At 37.9% G+C, this 16387-nt stretch overlaps 1 pseudogene; it reads left to right on the top strand.

The window, feature by feature from the left end:
- LOC125389699 (centrosomal protein of 70 kDa-like) overlaps nt 1-13788 on the top strand; it is an 80969-nt pseudogene extending 67181 nt beyond the window's left edge.
- Nucleotides 13789-16387: the final 2599 nt, after the last annotated feature.

Below are 16387 nucleotides of genomic sequence, written 5' to 3'. Positions count from 1 at the left end.
TTATTTTATATAGTTATATACAACATACTTAATTTGATACTAATGTACATATGGTATTTACTATTTTTGTTGCTCTAAAAGTTTCAAGACATTGAGTGTATGGCCTTCTGTATATGGTTGATGGCTTTTATGATAAATTGTTAAAGGCAGAATTGTTGTATCAAGTTTGTTTACTTTAACAATGAACATACAATGCCAAATCATTGAATTGGAAGCCCAGCTATGAATATTATGGGTTAATCTATTAGGCTGCAAATTTCTCAAACTCAGAGATCGCTGTGGGCTTCATCTGTTCCATGGTCTCAAAGGTGCACCTATAACTGCTATGCAGTCATCACACAATAAGTATTAGTTGAAGAAATTACTATTGATGACAAAAATGTTAAAGGACCTAATTTGCGCCGAGTTAAATGCATATTAAAATCAACTTTGGGGCTGAAGAGGTAGCAGAGCATTGAAGAGCATAGACGGCTGTTGCAGAGGACAAAAGTTAGGGTCCCAGAACCACAACCCGGGGCGGGGGGGGGGGTTCACAACCACTTATAACTCCAGTGTTATGGGCCACTGTTCTGCCTGACCTTGTGCTCATTGGCCAACATTTTTGAGTTTCCAATTTTATTTATTATCTGTAGAATGAGTATTTTTTTAAAAAAAAACACTTTGTTTGTCAGGATTGTTATGTGATTTAAATAATATAAAGGGAGGCAAAAGCTCTTTGTACCCAATAAAATCAACAAATAAAAGAGATTAACAGTTAAAGACAGGTTTAATGATCTGAAATGTATTATATTCAACTCACATTATCCTGAAAAGATTTCTGGAAACATCTCCAAGCTCCAGGCTTACAGGCTAGGTGTCTTGTGTCCACCTGCAGAGGACACCTCAGAGTGATGATTTTTATAAGATGGGAAAGTGGCGTGTGTTTTCACTTTTATCTGTCATACTTAGCTGAACAATACTTCCTATTGATTTGTGGCATCAAAGTCAGTTCCTTTTTTGCCAAGCATGACATACTCTATTATCTCTTTGAAAGCTCAGAAATCTAAAAGTAACACCAGAAGGAAAAAAAAATCAAAACCTCAGTAGCTTAAGTATTGATTAAAAACAAACTTGGTTCATTAAAAGCACTGCTGGGATTTGAAGCACTTAGAGATAATCTTTTCTTTTCTTCAGCATTTAAAAACTAAAGTGATTTACAGATCTTCTCGGCACTAAGAAGGAGTTCCTGGTTCTTTAGATGTGCTTTGCATTAAAACAAAGTCAAAGGATTATAAACAATCGTCCCCCATTACTCTTCTTGATGCTCACACAGAGATAGTATGTTTGGCTTAAAATGTTGATACCTGTATATGTCAAGTATAATTGTAGAGCAACTCTTCTATAATAAATATCTTCAGCTAATGCGCCCTGTACTTCTGTTTTCATTTTGAAATTTGCTAGTGCTTTTTGAAAAAGGGACAAGGTCACAGAAGTGTTGGAGGAGATCCTGAGCAGGCAGAAGTGGCTGTCTTTCGACATCCAGAGAGGAAAAAACCCCATGCTCCTGTCAGAAGGAAATATATGTCTTCATCTCTAACTACTGCATCGTGTTCCCCTTCTTGCCAGGTGTCTCCGTGGCTAGAGGAAAGAAGGGTGAGTCATAAAATGACCCAGTCCTTGTACCCTCTTGGAAGGGCATTCAGCTCAGCTAACTAATAGCTTCCTGTAAGCATGGTAGAGTCAAAGACACTGTACATTGATAAAGTTTCTTAAATGTGATTAAATCTTGGCACAATTCTGTAGTGCATTTATGTACTTAGCTTTCTATGTTCTTTAAAATTGATCATTTGGTAAATCCATGGTGCTACTCCTCAGCATTAGCATGTATCTCTCACAGATTTTTTTCTATGTCTATGTATCAATTAATTATACTATTATTTTATTGGTTCCTTTACTTAAATACCCTTTTTTTTTTACTTCTAATATAAAGGATAAGAATGTGACAGGAGGTGCCCAGCCCAAATCCAGATGTATTATACCATGCCAGTAAGGCTAAGAGACAGTCACAGAAGAGGAAACAGAAAGAATGTTAGAGCCTAAATAGGAGGAAGGATTGCAAATGTCTACCTGCTGGGCGTGACACCACCATGCAATTCAGATCTCACAGCAGCTACAGCAGCCTACACTGGGCAGCACAAAATTGAGTCTGAACTGTGAAGCATGGACAGGGTAGGAGCTTGTGGGGCACTACTAATCCACGCTAAACTTTTAACTACTGATGCATTATATTGCAAAGGATTGTTCACCATTGTGTTTAATGATGTACCTACCCACTGGTGAGCTCACCAGGCTGCAATGGATAGTTCCACACCCATGGTCAAACAGATGGTCCTGCTAAATTCACTGAGTCATAGAACAGGGAAAAAAAAAAAACATGCTTGTAGAAAAGAAGGAAAATAAAAGGAGGTTTGGGGTAAAAATTATCAGAATGCATTATATGCTTGTATGGAATTGTCAAAGAACAAGATTAATAAATCTTTATTCATCCGAACAAACCAGGCTCCCACAAAGTCAGTCCATGCAGTAGAATAAAAACCCAGTGCCATTGTCCTTGGCTTCTCAGTCAGCCTTCATTGCCAGCCACGTTCAGAGTGTCCATTTTGATCACATGCTCCATCAGTCCCAGTCCAGCTGGCCTTGGTGAGCTCCCATTAGATCAGTCCCACCGTCTCAGTGCGTGGACGCACCCCTCGTGATCCTGACTTCCTTGCTCACGTTCTCCCTCTTTCTGCTCCTCATTTGGACCTAGGGAGCTAAGTCCAGTGCTCCAATGTGGGTCTCTGTCTCTATCTCCATCCATCGCCAGATGAAGGTTCTTTGTTTGGATGCTCACCTTTATAGACCTGTATGGAGTGGGGAGGACCTTGGACTTCCCACAGGGCTGAGAATCCTGACTGTTCTTAAGATAGAGGGAGGGGAAGGAGGGAGGGAAAAGGGTGGTGGGGAAGAGGTGGAAATTTTTAATAAATAAATAAATTAATTAAAATTTAAAAAACAAATCTTTTTTGTTCTTTTTTTTGCTTATGTGTTTGTTTGTTTTTTGTTTTAGTTTGGTTTGGTTTTGATTTTTCAAGACAGAATTTCTCTGTATAGCCCTGGCTGTCCTGGAAAGGAATTTGCTATGCAGCCCAGGCTGAACTCAAACTCATAGATCTGCCTGCTTTTACCTCTGAGTACTGGAATTAAATGCATGTGTCACCACCACCCAGCAATAATTTATCACACTGTATAAATGGAAACAATTTAAAATACAACGCAATCAAAACAATAGTAAAATTTGGTTACTATTGACGACCACAAAGCTGTTTTTTTTTTTTTAAATGGAGTGATGGAAAGAGTTAAAGAAATCAAGAATATAACCATAGAGTATGCTTGCCTCTGGTTGGTCAGAAGACCGGGAAAGAACTAAAAATAAAGTTCTATTCTCAGGCATTGCTTTGTGACAGTGTGCATGTACTATCTGAAAGACCTTGCCACGACCCAGTGACACATCACTAGGAACCATAGCTGTATTATGTCCCCATGGTGCATCGTTTGTCGACGGATCAGCATCCGGTTTTCATGCATCTATTTGAAAGGATAACACATAACAAGCCCTCTGCCATGCAGACAAAATACAAAGTGAATTGTCTCCTTTTCATCTGGATTAAGTGATACTATATACATGCTGGTCTCTGATACCCATGAGTGAAACCCTACAAGCAAGATCAGAGAACAGAAACTATTTTGTCTAGACTTTTGATCCAGAATCAGTCTCCCCCAAACACTTTGGATGCATCAACAATGTGCAGGAATGACTATACTTACCTGTACCTATCAATTACAAGACTATGCTAACAATCAAGTCTGGATAGACAGATCCTGAGATTTCCCACATTTCCAGGTGATGTTGATGTCTTGATTTAGTAGCTTCTCCTTGAGTAGCAAGAGCTCACTCAAAACCTAGGTGTCCGATCCTCTCTCTTGCTTTACCTACTCAGTCCCATCTGTCTCCTTCTCCGATTATGTGACTGTCAGCAAATTCTTCAAGCTTTCAACTCCTATTTCCTCCTCTGTTGAGCAGCACTTGAAGGAGGGAGGTGTTTTATTGCATTGTGATAGAGAACACAGAGTTAGCTAATACACATAAAACACATTGGAAATCAGCAGCATTTTGATGAAACTGAAGATGACTGGAAAATTATGAGCAAACTTATATCTGATTTGGTAAAACTACTGCTCCTAGATAAGCTAAACTCCATCATCAAGGGGCATTTATCTCCAAGAGCGAACCAATATACCTTCAACATAGTAATCTTCTTGTTTTTTTACCATTCACTTTATTACTTTGCAATAGCACATTTGCTCTGTGGTTCCTTCCTTAGGATGTGGAAATGCCCGGAAAGCAAGAATTACGATTTACATACCATCAATGTTAGGTAGTGTAGTATGATCTCTAACGAGAGTATTTACTTTGCTGATTGACATGGGCATGGTAAATATTTGTTAGATGAATGAAACTTTAAAATCTATGTCCTCTCCTAATTCACACAAATTTCCTTGTGTCATAAAAACAACTTTAACGAGTCAGCATTCAGTAGACTCTGAAAGACTACTATTTTGAAGAATTTATATAATATGCCAGATTTACCCATTCCTCATAATTATTCATACGTTACAGATAAACTTTGGGCATATCTTGTGCATAGCTAAACAATATGCATGCATGAATGTGCTACAAAGCACAATGATTTTATACTACCTAAAAAATTAATTTCTGAATTGGCATATTTTTCAGTATGTCTAATAGCTCCATAAATATGACTAAATTAAGGGCATACATTTATTGGTTAATTATGGTACAGAAATGTTCTCTTTCCTGACATTTGATGTTACAGGACTTTACCTGGGAATACAGAAAGAAATGTCTCCGCACTGTTGATAGGGAGGGTACCAGGAAACCAAATAAAGAATTATGCCCAAGTCCAGTTGGTAAACATATGGATTTATTGTGGGTTAGTTGCAAGAGCATTGTCAACTCACGGGTTATCACAACACTTGGGAATTCTCTGATAAATCTTAGGCAGTCACACCATGAAAAAGTCCATCCCCTTGTACTGCCAAAAGCCCTTATTCCCAACAAACATTCCTATATTTTCTAGTGACAACTGGACATTTTCAGAGGGAAGGTTCTCATGATACTCATCTGAAAGCCTCATGATGTCTTCAGATCCTTCTTCCTTACTCTACAGAGGACTATTAATGACCCTATGTCTCCTGAAGGTCTCATATGAGTGATCACAACTATTTTGCCTTAAAAGAGCAATAGCTTTGTCTATTCCAGAAGACGTATACACAAAAGATTTGAGACATCCAATATAATTTCAAAAAAACATGGAATTTTATTCCACATAGTTTCATATTTCATGTACTTTTATATTATTAAATATTGGTATTTTGTGTGTATGCTGTTAAGAACCTTACTCATACTAAACACTCTAAGAGTGAGCTACATTCTTATTCATAATCATTGTCATTTTTAAAAAATAAGAATTTACCTATCTGAAATTATAACAGATAACATTTTCCTTTACTTTGATTTATATAACATCTTGTGTCTTAAAGTCATTATCACCTTTGACATGATTTTGTTATGTTGAGAAAACAAGAGCTTTGTACCAGTTGATGAGCAGGTTCAGATGGTAACAGAAGAGACATGCCCAGAATTGTCAGAAAACTTAATGTAACACATGTAAATACATTAAGAAATTTTGATCTTTTCTTGAGAAATGAAACTACTAAGAATGCCTAAGATCTTTTAGTTACTCATGTTGACTGTCTTATAGAAATACTCCTTAAAAGTTTCTACAACTGAAGAGTAAAGAGTATTACTTTTAAGTCTGGTTATAATGAGATAGTTTTTATGAAAACAACTTTTTCATCAAATAGAAATGTTAAAAGATATTATATGATGCATGTATGTATATAGTTAGTGAACAGGCAAACATATAGCCAAGATTTCAAAGTAAGATACAGCAGCTTATTGTAACAATTGGTACATCTTTTTGTCCATCTTTTTGTCCTTGCAGTATTTGCTAGATTATTAGTGAGAGATGAACCACTATATGGACTTTATCAGTTTGAAGGAGCAACAGAGAAAGAAAAATATGCAAGAGGAGGCAAGAGCTCCAAATTTTCAATTGAGATGCTTCAATGACTACACCAGAAAATTCATAGGAGAACTAGAAATTGCAGAAGCAGGGCAGCTCAGAATAGAACCAAACTGGACTGGGAAAAAAAATGATTCCTAATGATATCCTGCTACATCCATCGATCTTGGTGCCTAGCCCAATTGTCATCAGACAGACAACATCCAGCAACCAATGAGAGCAGTTTCAGAAATCCACAATCAAATACCAGGCGCGGCATGGAAGCCCCAAAGAGGGAAGTGAAGGACTGTAGAAGCCAGAAGGGTTGAAGACAGCAGAAAAACACGGTCCACAGAATTAACTAAGCAGAACTCATAGGGGCTCACAATGACTGAAACAACAAACACGGACTCCGTATGGGTCTCAGGCCTTCTGCATTTAACTTATGGTTGTGTTGTTTGGTGTTCTTGTGGGATTCTCAACAGTCAAAATTCAGGGTGTTTGTTTTTTTTTTTGCCTACAGTTGGGACCTTTTTCCTTCTACTGGGTTTCCTCATTCAACCTTGATTTGTTTGCGCTCTGTCTTATTGTAGCTTGCTAGTCCACATTCAGTGGCTATCCCTGGGAGGCCTGCCTTTGTTTGTTTTTTGTTTTGTTTTTGTTTTTTTGAAGGGAAACAAACAGAGGCATTGATCTGGGAGAGGAGGTAGGGGATGGGCTGGTAGGAATGGGGGGAGGAGAAACTGTTGTTGGATGTAATATATGAGAGAAGAATAAGTCTTCAAGAAAAGAAATAGAAATAGTGTTCATTGTGACAGGGACCTACCTATCCCAAAGGGTCAACCTCTGAAGACTGTATGAAGACTATAAAAATAGCTCAGCAGTTTAGAGCGCTGGCTACTCTACTCTTCAAGAGGTCTTGAGTCCAATTCCCAGCAACCACGTGGTGGGTTACAACCATCAATAATGGGATTTGAGGCCCTCTTCTAATGTGCAGGCCTGCAATCAGACAAAGCATTCCTATATAAAATACAAAAACAAAAAGTCAACCTATTGTATGTAAAAGTAAATGGTTCTAATTCTTCTAAGAGGCAAAAATCACCCCCTGAAAAAAATGATGGCATCTTCAATAGACTCAAATTGTATATCATATAAACAGTATTTAACACTTAATCAAAATTTACTTGACACATTGGTAGAAAAGACCAAGCTGGGAGGATTACATTTATTGGAAAACAGGAAATCAGAAAAAAGGAATTATGATGTGGGTTAACTAACATTCAAGAGTCTTTTTGGAAAAAAAAAACCATATGGAAACTTCCTAAAATATGTGCATATACATAAATAAAAAAAGTTAAAACTGAGTTACCCTATAATGGGATGACAATATACCTACTAGGAACCACATGCTAGCAAACAAAAAAACCCAGTACCAGAACTTCAGCTGTTGGGCCAGTGTTACTCCATAGTCCCCAGATATATCAAGGTTCTGACAATGCTCTTGGCTATCCTTCAGAACTCATCAGGAAATCCTTATCACTGAAGCCACTGTTCATATACTTGTGCTGCAGAACATGTAGAAACCAAGCTGGTACTTAACTGGATCCTCCATACTGACTGACTAGTTTTCATAGTGTTGGGAGATGCTATGCATGATACCAGAGGAGAAAAGCTATCATCAATCTCATCCAAATGTGAACTCTGAAATAGTGAGCCATGAATAGTCTAACAAGATAAGTCCACTTTTGTACTAATGGCACAAATGTTATTGGAGTAATCAATAATTTCTGATTGGATCTAAGGCCTGAGATGGAACCTATTCTTGGCACTGCTAAAAGGCCAACAAGTTCTAGCTAGGTTGGTCATAGGCCCTAGATAAGAACTATGTTCAATGAACATAGTAACTAATGACTTATGTTATATACATAGATCAATGCATTTTTCAGCCCTTATGAGGAATCCAAAAGGGTGGCAGAGCATCTTCGACAGCTTTACATGTGGTAGAGAAATAGTATGCAGACTATATACAGAGCTCAAAACACAAAAACAAAGCATCAAACAAAAACCACCATTTTTGAAAACGAGCAAATGTATCTTAGCAGACTGTTCTCAAAAGAAGACATAAAAATGACAAAAGGAATATCTCAGAGGATGTTCAACATCCTTCGCAATTAGGAGAATGTAAATGGAGAAAGCTTGGGGATTTCATCTCATACCAGTCAGAATGGCTAAGGTCAAGAAAAAAACAATTGACAGCAAAGCCAGTGAGGTTGCAGGGAAAAAGGGTTTCTCATTCACCGTGGGTGGGATTGCAAACTGATGAAGCCACAGTAGAAATCAGGGTGGGGAATTATCCAAAGCTAAAAATATACCTTATGACCCAGTTGTATCGCAGCTTAGCACATGCCCAAAGGACTTGTTCGACATTCTACTGCACAGATACTTGCTCAACATGTTCATTGCTGCCCTTTTCACAATAGCTAGAAAATAGAAACAACCTAAATGCCATTTAACTGATGAGTGGATAATGAAAATGGGGTATCTATATACAATACTGTTTTATTCAGTTGTAAGGAAAATTAAAATCATGAAAGTTGGAAGCAAATGGAAAGAACTAGAACATACTATACACTGAGTGAGGTGATGCAGACCCAGAAACAGAAACATTACATGTTCTCTCTTTAGTGACTCTTAGCTCTGGTTCCATAGACACGAGCATCTACTATAGAGTAACCACAGAAACCAGGAAGATACAACATGATGAGGAAGAGGAGCTCTAGAACGGGAAAGGCAGTCATTTGAGAGATGGGAATCAAAGCTGGGTCCTCAAGAAAGTAAGTTAGTGCTCCTAATTGTGGGGCCATCCTCTATCTCCCCAAAAATTCTATTTATAGGACATACAGTCTGGATTTATTTATTTGTTCATCTTGAGTTTTGAGAAACATTTTATCTATATAGCCTTGGTTGGCTTAGAACTTGGCCATGGGACCAGAATAGCCTTCTACTGACCAGAATAGCCTTCTACTGAGAGAGATTCACCTGCTTCTGCTTCTAGAGTACTGCAATCAAAGGCCTGAAGCAAGAAACCCTGGGGAAGCCCTTGGTTTGACTACCAGCATGGCATAGACCAGACATGACAGTACGTGCCTCTAGTCCCAAAAGGAAAATCAGGCGTTCAAGGTCATATTTGGCTTTATAGAGAATTATAGGCCAGCCTGGGCTAGAGCAGAGACTATCTCAAATCTATCAGAAAACACACACACACACACACACATACACAAAACATCAAAATGAACCGTTCTTCATTGTAAATTATCTCAAATAATTTGTTATTATAGTACGAACTTGACAAACGTATTCACCTAAGAATGTAGTCTTAACAGCCATTCTTATGCAGAGGCTTCTGAACTCAATAAAACGTATTTGGTTTGTCTCCTAGATAAGTTAAATATACAGAGAAGGAACTTGACTTCAGTTCAATATATTTAAAGGCATTTAATTTATCGAGTCTGTGACAGGGAACAAATGCTAATCAAAATTTGCATCCAAATGAATGGTTTTGTTTAATATACAATCAGATAATATTTATAAGCTGAACTTAAAATATTAAAAATCCAACTAATATTTTAAATCAACTACAACTTTTATAAATGAAAGTTGATCTTGCCAACTTTTTTACTCGGCTAATTAAAGTTAAATGCTCTCCTGCTTCTGCAAATGCCATTTTGGAAGCCACTGAAAACTCACTTAAGCAACACAAAATTTAGGAGCTGGTGAGTTTCTATCATAATTATAATTCACAATACAGAGTGATAATTTGCAAAAAAAGTAATTAATTATGATGGGTTATTATTGTTTTCTCTCTTAAGAACTAAGTCTTCATGTACTACTGATCTCCAGCAAATCTTCGGTAGATATGGCACAATCTATTAAATTGCCATTGTGGTAATGATAAAAAAAATATATTCACCAGGAGAAATTTATTCATTTTACTGACGAATGCAGACCAAATATTTTTAATGGTATCTTTGTTGCTATATTTAAATTTCAAACTTTGCATACCACATAGTTTTTCCCTGTCTCTTAACTGAGACATGACTATGAGTCAAATGTGTAAGAACCAAATGTCTGAGAACCGCTCAAGCTTAGAGAAGGCCTTTTATGAGGTGCAGTTTATAGGAACTATATCACAAAGATGGGCTGGATACAGTTGCCATAGTTTTTTCGACAACTCATACACAAGTAAGGAAACACTCAATATTATTGCACTAACTGTCTCTTTGTTCCCGTCTTTCGTGTGAGGTGTTAATCCATCCACCTAGCACATTTTAATGTACAAGCACAGGACTTTATTTTTCACCTCTCAGGAGCATGTGATTGTAATATCCTTTCTGACAGAAAAGCGAATTTAGGCTTATCTAATATAGCTTGTTAATATTACAGTAGGAATTACAGACATGGAGGTAATGTGCATTACCCCCACGTCTTTCACCTCATGTGCAGTCAGCCAAATTATGTATTTATTAATTTTGTTAAGTTGGCCTCATGAGTCAATAGATTGACTAGAGTCTCTGTTAATTAAGTTTGCTGATGAAATGACTAGAAGCTTGGAGAATAGCTTTGGAATTAAAAATGAGTTTAACCAGCTGGAGGGAATTTATGCTTTGGATAAGTATTGGAGCAGATGACCTCTGTGGTCTTTCTGAACTCCGAAATTGTGTGAGACACTGAGAAATCAATACGACAAGAACTTACATTAAATGAATTTAATTTAACAAAAAGTTAGGTGGAAGGTACTGATTAAAAATATTCACATGTAATCAAACGTAAAAAGGAATGTTACCATTGTAGATTCCACTAGAGACAGGGTCTAAGTATGTATCAGCATGGCGGGCAGATTTCATTAGGACACTGAGATGATTTGTGTTTAAAACTCATTTCTGTAGAAGAATTTTTGGCGTGACTGGATATTAAACAAGACCTCTCTTTTCTACTTCCTCATTTATCAGCAGCGAGGCCGTTTCCAATAGCTAATGACACTCCTGTAGCTAATTAACTTTTAACCAGTAGACTGTGGTCAGCAGTCATATACATCAATTTCAGACCTTCCCCGTGAGTTTATCCTCGAAGAAGTCTCCGTTTAATTTCTTTAGCCAGGGAACAGTGCATAAGGAAGTGACCTCAAATCATCTCTGATGCTTCCTATCAAAGATGGACTCATCTGAAATACTCACACAGAAACGGCTATGACTTTCTTAATGGGCATTTAGAGATAGTTTAGTCGGGAAACAGCATTTCAGCAAAAAAAGAAAAAAGAAAAAAGAAAGGGATGTCTAAACATCCAATCAGTATATGTGAAAGGGCACTCAACTTTCTTAGTCATCAAGAAAATGCAAGTTAGAACTTCAATGCAAAGAACATTCTAGGCCTGTTGGAAATTGGTCAGGCTATGAATCAACAAAATTTCTTCCCCTCCGACACTGACACCTGGGAATAGAGGAACTAATAAAGGGAGCTGGTTCTCTAGAGACAACCATGTACACTATGCTCTAGCAACACCGCTGGAGATATTTCCCCAAATAAGAACAATCTTCACGTTTTTAAGTGCTTGGAAGAAGACTCAAAACGACGCTATTGTTAAAAAGCGAAGTGGGGAAAATGTCTCTATGTAGTCAAATGAGGAAATTGGATCACAATATCGATGATAGAATCACAACGAACAGTGAGCTCAATTAAACTCTTTCATTCTATGACAAATTATAAAATGTTGAAGAAAAACTCTCCCTAAAAGGCCAACAAATGATTTCATTAATAAATTTTTCAAACTAGAGAAAGCAAACAGGTGTAGAAAAAAGAACAATAGTTATCTTTAATGTGTGCCATGGGACACGGGAGAAGAGGATCATTACTTCCAGAGAACAGAGGGAAGGTTCTGGAAAGCTGGGGTGATACATATTTTCATTCAAGTTATAATTATTATACAAGGATTTATTTATATTTATAAAAAGTACCATGATATTGTGAGCATTTATTTATCTTTAGGATAAATACCCAAATATGTATGTGAGGGCTAGGAATGTAGCTTAGCTGGTTCATTATTGTTTAGCACCCACTTAAGCCCTTGGTTTATTCCCTAGCACTGTATAAAACTAGGCATGATGGTACAAGTTAGATATTATAGCATTCTAATGGAAGAGGACATCCTCAGCTGTGTGGTTAGTTCAAGGGAATCCTGGAGAAAAGAGACCCTGTATCCCAAAACTACAATACACACCACACACACAAGTCACACATAACACACACACACACACACACACACACACACACACACACACACACACAAACACCACCCCAGTAGCACGGCAGAAATGCCTTACAATTCCTTTTCTCACATTGTGGTTTAAAGCAATCATGTCTAGAGGCAGGCCGGGAGATTAAGCGACCTTTCCAGTTCCCTTTCTGCCCGGTGATCCTCTATTATTTCCTACAGAGTGCTGTTTTTCGTAAAAACCGCCTTCAGTCTTCCTCCTCTTTTGCCGTGGAGTTGCGCAAGACTGGATTTAATATTCCAGAGGTGTTCTCGCAAGGGCAATGTAAGTAGAAAGTCCACCAGCTCCCTAATAGGTAATATGATAGGGCTGTATCCAGTGGGAACTCTTGGTGATCTTTTTGCGGTGCAGCTCCAGTTGGATGGATAATGCAAGGTCACATGCAATTCCCTCTCTGCTCTCACCTCTGGGTATTTTAACATCATTTCTCCACAAGTTTCCCTTCATCTCGCATGCTTTGCACTGGATTTATTTTTTTCCCCGGGAGGCACTAACCGACTCCCCTTTAGTCAGCTCTAGAAGGACTCTTTGAACACTCTCAGTCTAAACACATGAGATGCAGAGTTCAGGTGATTTTAAGAACACTTTTTTTTTAAAAAAAAAATGGGATTACTACTAAATTAACAAGGGGATTAGCTGACAAAATTAATTTTTGTTCAAATTGATATGTACAATTATCAAACAAATATAGTGAAAATTCAGTAAATAGGAAATGAGAATAATTTAAATGATTGGAGATTTGAAATTTTTACTCTGAGCTTTCACTCAGGGGAATTATAGAGATTGTTGGCTACCACTACAATGTCCCTTATTTTTGGGCAGGGGAGGGGGTTGAGACAAGATTTCTCTGTAGCTTTGGTGCCTGTCCTGGAACTAGCTCTTATAGACTAGGCTGACCTCGAACTCACAGAGATCTGCCTACTTCTGCTTCCCAAGTGCTGGGATTAAAGTCATGCACCACCAACGCCTGGTTAAAATGTCCCTTATTGATTGAAATTCAGATACTATGAAATAAACCATTTCATATTAAAGAACACTGTAAACTGAGTCCAATTATTATTGCTGATTTAACTTAATAAATAAAAATGTTATGCTATTACCTTTTTTGCTTTGTGAAATAGGCTGCATGTGTTTTGACACAACATTGTTAATTATCTCCAAAAGCACAGCACTGGCCTGTTCAGTCTCAGCACAGGCAGCACAGGAACATGTTATGTGGAGAGTTCACTGGCTCTGAGCAGCCCATTATTTCTAGAAGTTCCCGGAGCAAAACATTTACTCTGGAGAAATAAGCTCACAGATTTGAAGACATCACCATTAACTGACACTGTAACCTTTGTCCCCAGACTTTTAAGGCTCTCCAATAAAAGGCTATGGTTTTAGGCCACCCATTCAAAGTTTATGTCACTGAGTGGTTTGGGGCAATAAGAGATAAGAGCATTGCACAGGATCTGTGAATCTGTGCATGCAACAACCTCAAAACGCAGCTAATGGAATTCTCAGTGTGAAGCCTGAGAAGACTTTTTTCCTCCCACAAACTCATTATAGTCATAGGTTACTCTAGTTTGAAACTTGATTTTTACTAGCAAGGAAAAAAAAATCTAACTTCACATTGTCATCAATCATTTGAAATATATAACTATTTCTATGCATTGAGGCATGGATATCTAGACACAAAGCTTATCCATTTGCAATTCATAGAAAATTTTCATGTCATTCAAATGCTTCTAGAATGCCACCATAAACTTGAAAATGATTAATCAGAATACAAATGGGAAATTATTTATTGAAGAAAAAATATTTTTGAAATACAGAGGTAATCGATCATAAGACAACTCAGTCAATGGAAGGTCTAGTAAAGAGGATAAGATCATGTATTTGCCAGAATTACTTTCCTTTCTAAATAATACACACATCTAAAATGCAAACGATAAAGATTTTATTCATTATTTCAATGATTAAACATTTTAATTTAACTATCTGAAAGCCTTCAAACGATGAAGTTTCTTTCATCATGAAGTTTTTCTGTTTTTCAGTATCACATGACCCAACTTCTTGGTTGCAGTAGGACATCTGTCCTCATGTTTCCAAAAGCTAGGAACGCCAACAGTATTTAGTATCACAGGATTGGTTTTAACCTTCTGTTGAAAATCACTGATCTAAGTACTTAAAGATAATCACATCCTTTTAAAGACACTTCAGAAATACAATCACAAATCCAGTGTAGTGTGGTGTTTTACTCTCTTAGCTTTGTGAGCTCCCAAATAAATCACATGCAGAGGCTCATTGTTGCTTATAAATGCCCAGCCTTATTTGGCTTGTCTCTCACCAGCTTTTCTTAACTTAATTTTTCTCAACTACCTTTGGCCTCTGGCTTTTTCCTTTTGTTAAATCTGTATACTTTACTTTTACTCTTACCCCATGACTGGCTGGGTGGCTGGCTCCTGACATCCTTCTCCCCTTGTTCTTTCATTGCTTCTCCTCCTTCTCATCCAGATTTCTCCTCCTATTTATCCTCTCTGCCTCCCAGCCCAACCTGTCCTTGTTCCTGCCTTGCTATTGGCCATTCAGCTCTTTGTTAGGACCACCAGGTGTTTTAGACAGGCAAAGAACCCACAGCTTCACAGAGTTAACAAGTGCAGCAGAAACAAAAATCACACACCTTAAAATAATATTCCCCAACAGTGCAGGCTAGGGGCCTTTTATAAGTCACATAAGACTCTTGTCCCTATTCACAATACTAGCATCTTTGACATTCTCTTTAAAGTTGTTTCTAACCTGCAGGAGACATCCTGCCAGATAGCTGCCAACTTCCTGCTTTCTGGTACATGCTTTCTTGTGTTGCTTCCCTCCGTGGGGGGAAGGTTTAGGGAGTTACTTCTAACAAGTAGAACACAGAAAAACAGAGGGAGAATGATTCTGATTCCCACCTCTAAAGACGCCTTCAGTCTCTACTTTGGAAGCTCATTCTGTCTTGCTCTTTCTCTCATTTGTCCGGAGGGAAGTCAATGTTACATCCTCAAATTCACTAGGGAAAGAATCATGTGGTAAGGAAAGGGGGAGACTCTCTAGCCAACCAAGAGCAGAGACCCACATCCTGCTATCTGAAATGAGGTTATCTTTTTACCAAGCTGCCATAAAACACCTGGTGCCTATGAGGAAGCTCACTGAGGTTCTTTGGAAAGTCATAAGTTTCAATGGAATGACTAATGGTTCTAAAACAGTATCTGTAATTACTCAATTATTTTAGGATAAACATATAAGGTGTGTTATAGATACCCCCGAGTAAATGCCTTTACAGTGATGACCTGATTTCTTCTGGTAAAGAAAAATAATCTTTATTTTTCACCAGTGCTTTATGTGATCCCTCTACCACTACAGGAAGACATGGGGTGGTTTTTGTATTTCAATTGTTCCTTCTTAGCACACATCTTTGAGTGTGAAGGACACAGGCTATGTTTTCTCCTTGTTCTTGAGCAATTCCCCACCTTGACTACTTTATGTGTAGTTTTGTTTAGAATGACTGGCATATGTGCCTACTTACTTCAAAGTGGGGATGGGATTTCATTCCTATTATCACTCTAGATCCTAAAACCTAATACCTATCCAATATCATCATTCTAAGTCAAAACTGGCTAACAGGTATGAATTTTCGCCTAGAGCAGTGGTTCCTGATCCATGGGTCATGACCCCTTCAGACATAGCATGCAGATATCCTTCACATCAGATATGGGTTCCCAGGCCCAAGGAGAGGTTCTCAGATTGTTCCCCGGGCAGCGGAGGAGAGGGTGCCTGAACTGGCCTTAGCCCATAATCATACTGATGAATATTTTGTATATCACCATAGAACCTTCATCTGGCAATGGATGGAGATAGAGACAGAGACCCACA

This window comes from Myodes glareolus, chromosome 26 (assembly GCF_982192425.1).
Source record: "Myodes glareolus chromosome 26, mMyoGla1.1, whole genome shotgun sequence".
In the NCBI taxonomy this organism is placed as follows: Eukaryota; Metazoa; Chordata; class Mammalia; order Rodentia; family Cricetidae; genus Myodes; species Myodes glareolus.
Note: the sequence above shows the minus strand (reverse complement) of the source record. Positions and strands in the feature narration are given on the sequence as shown.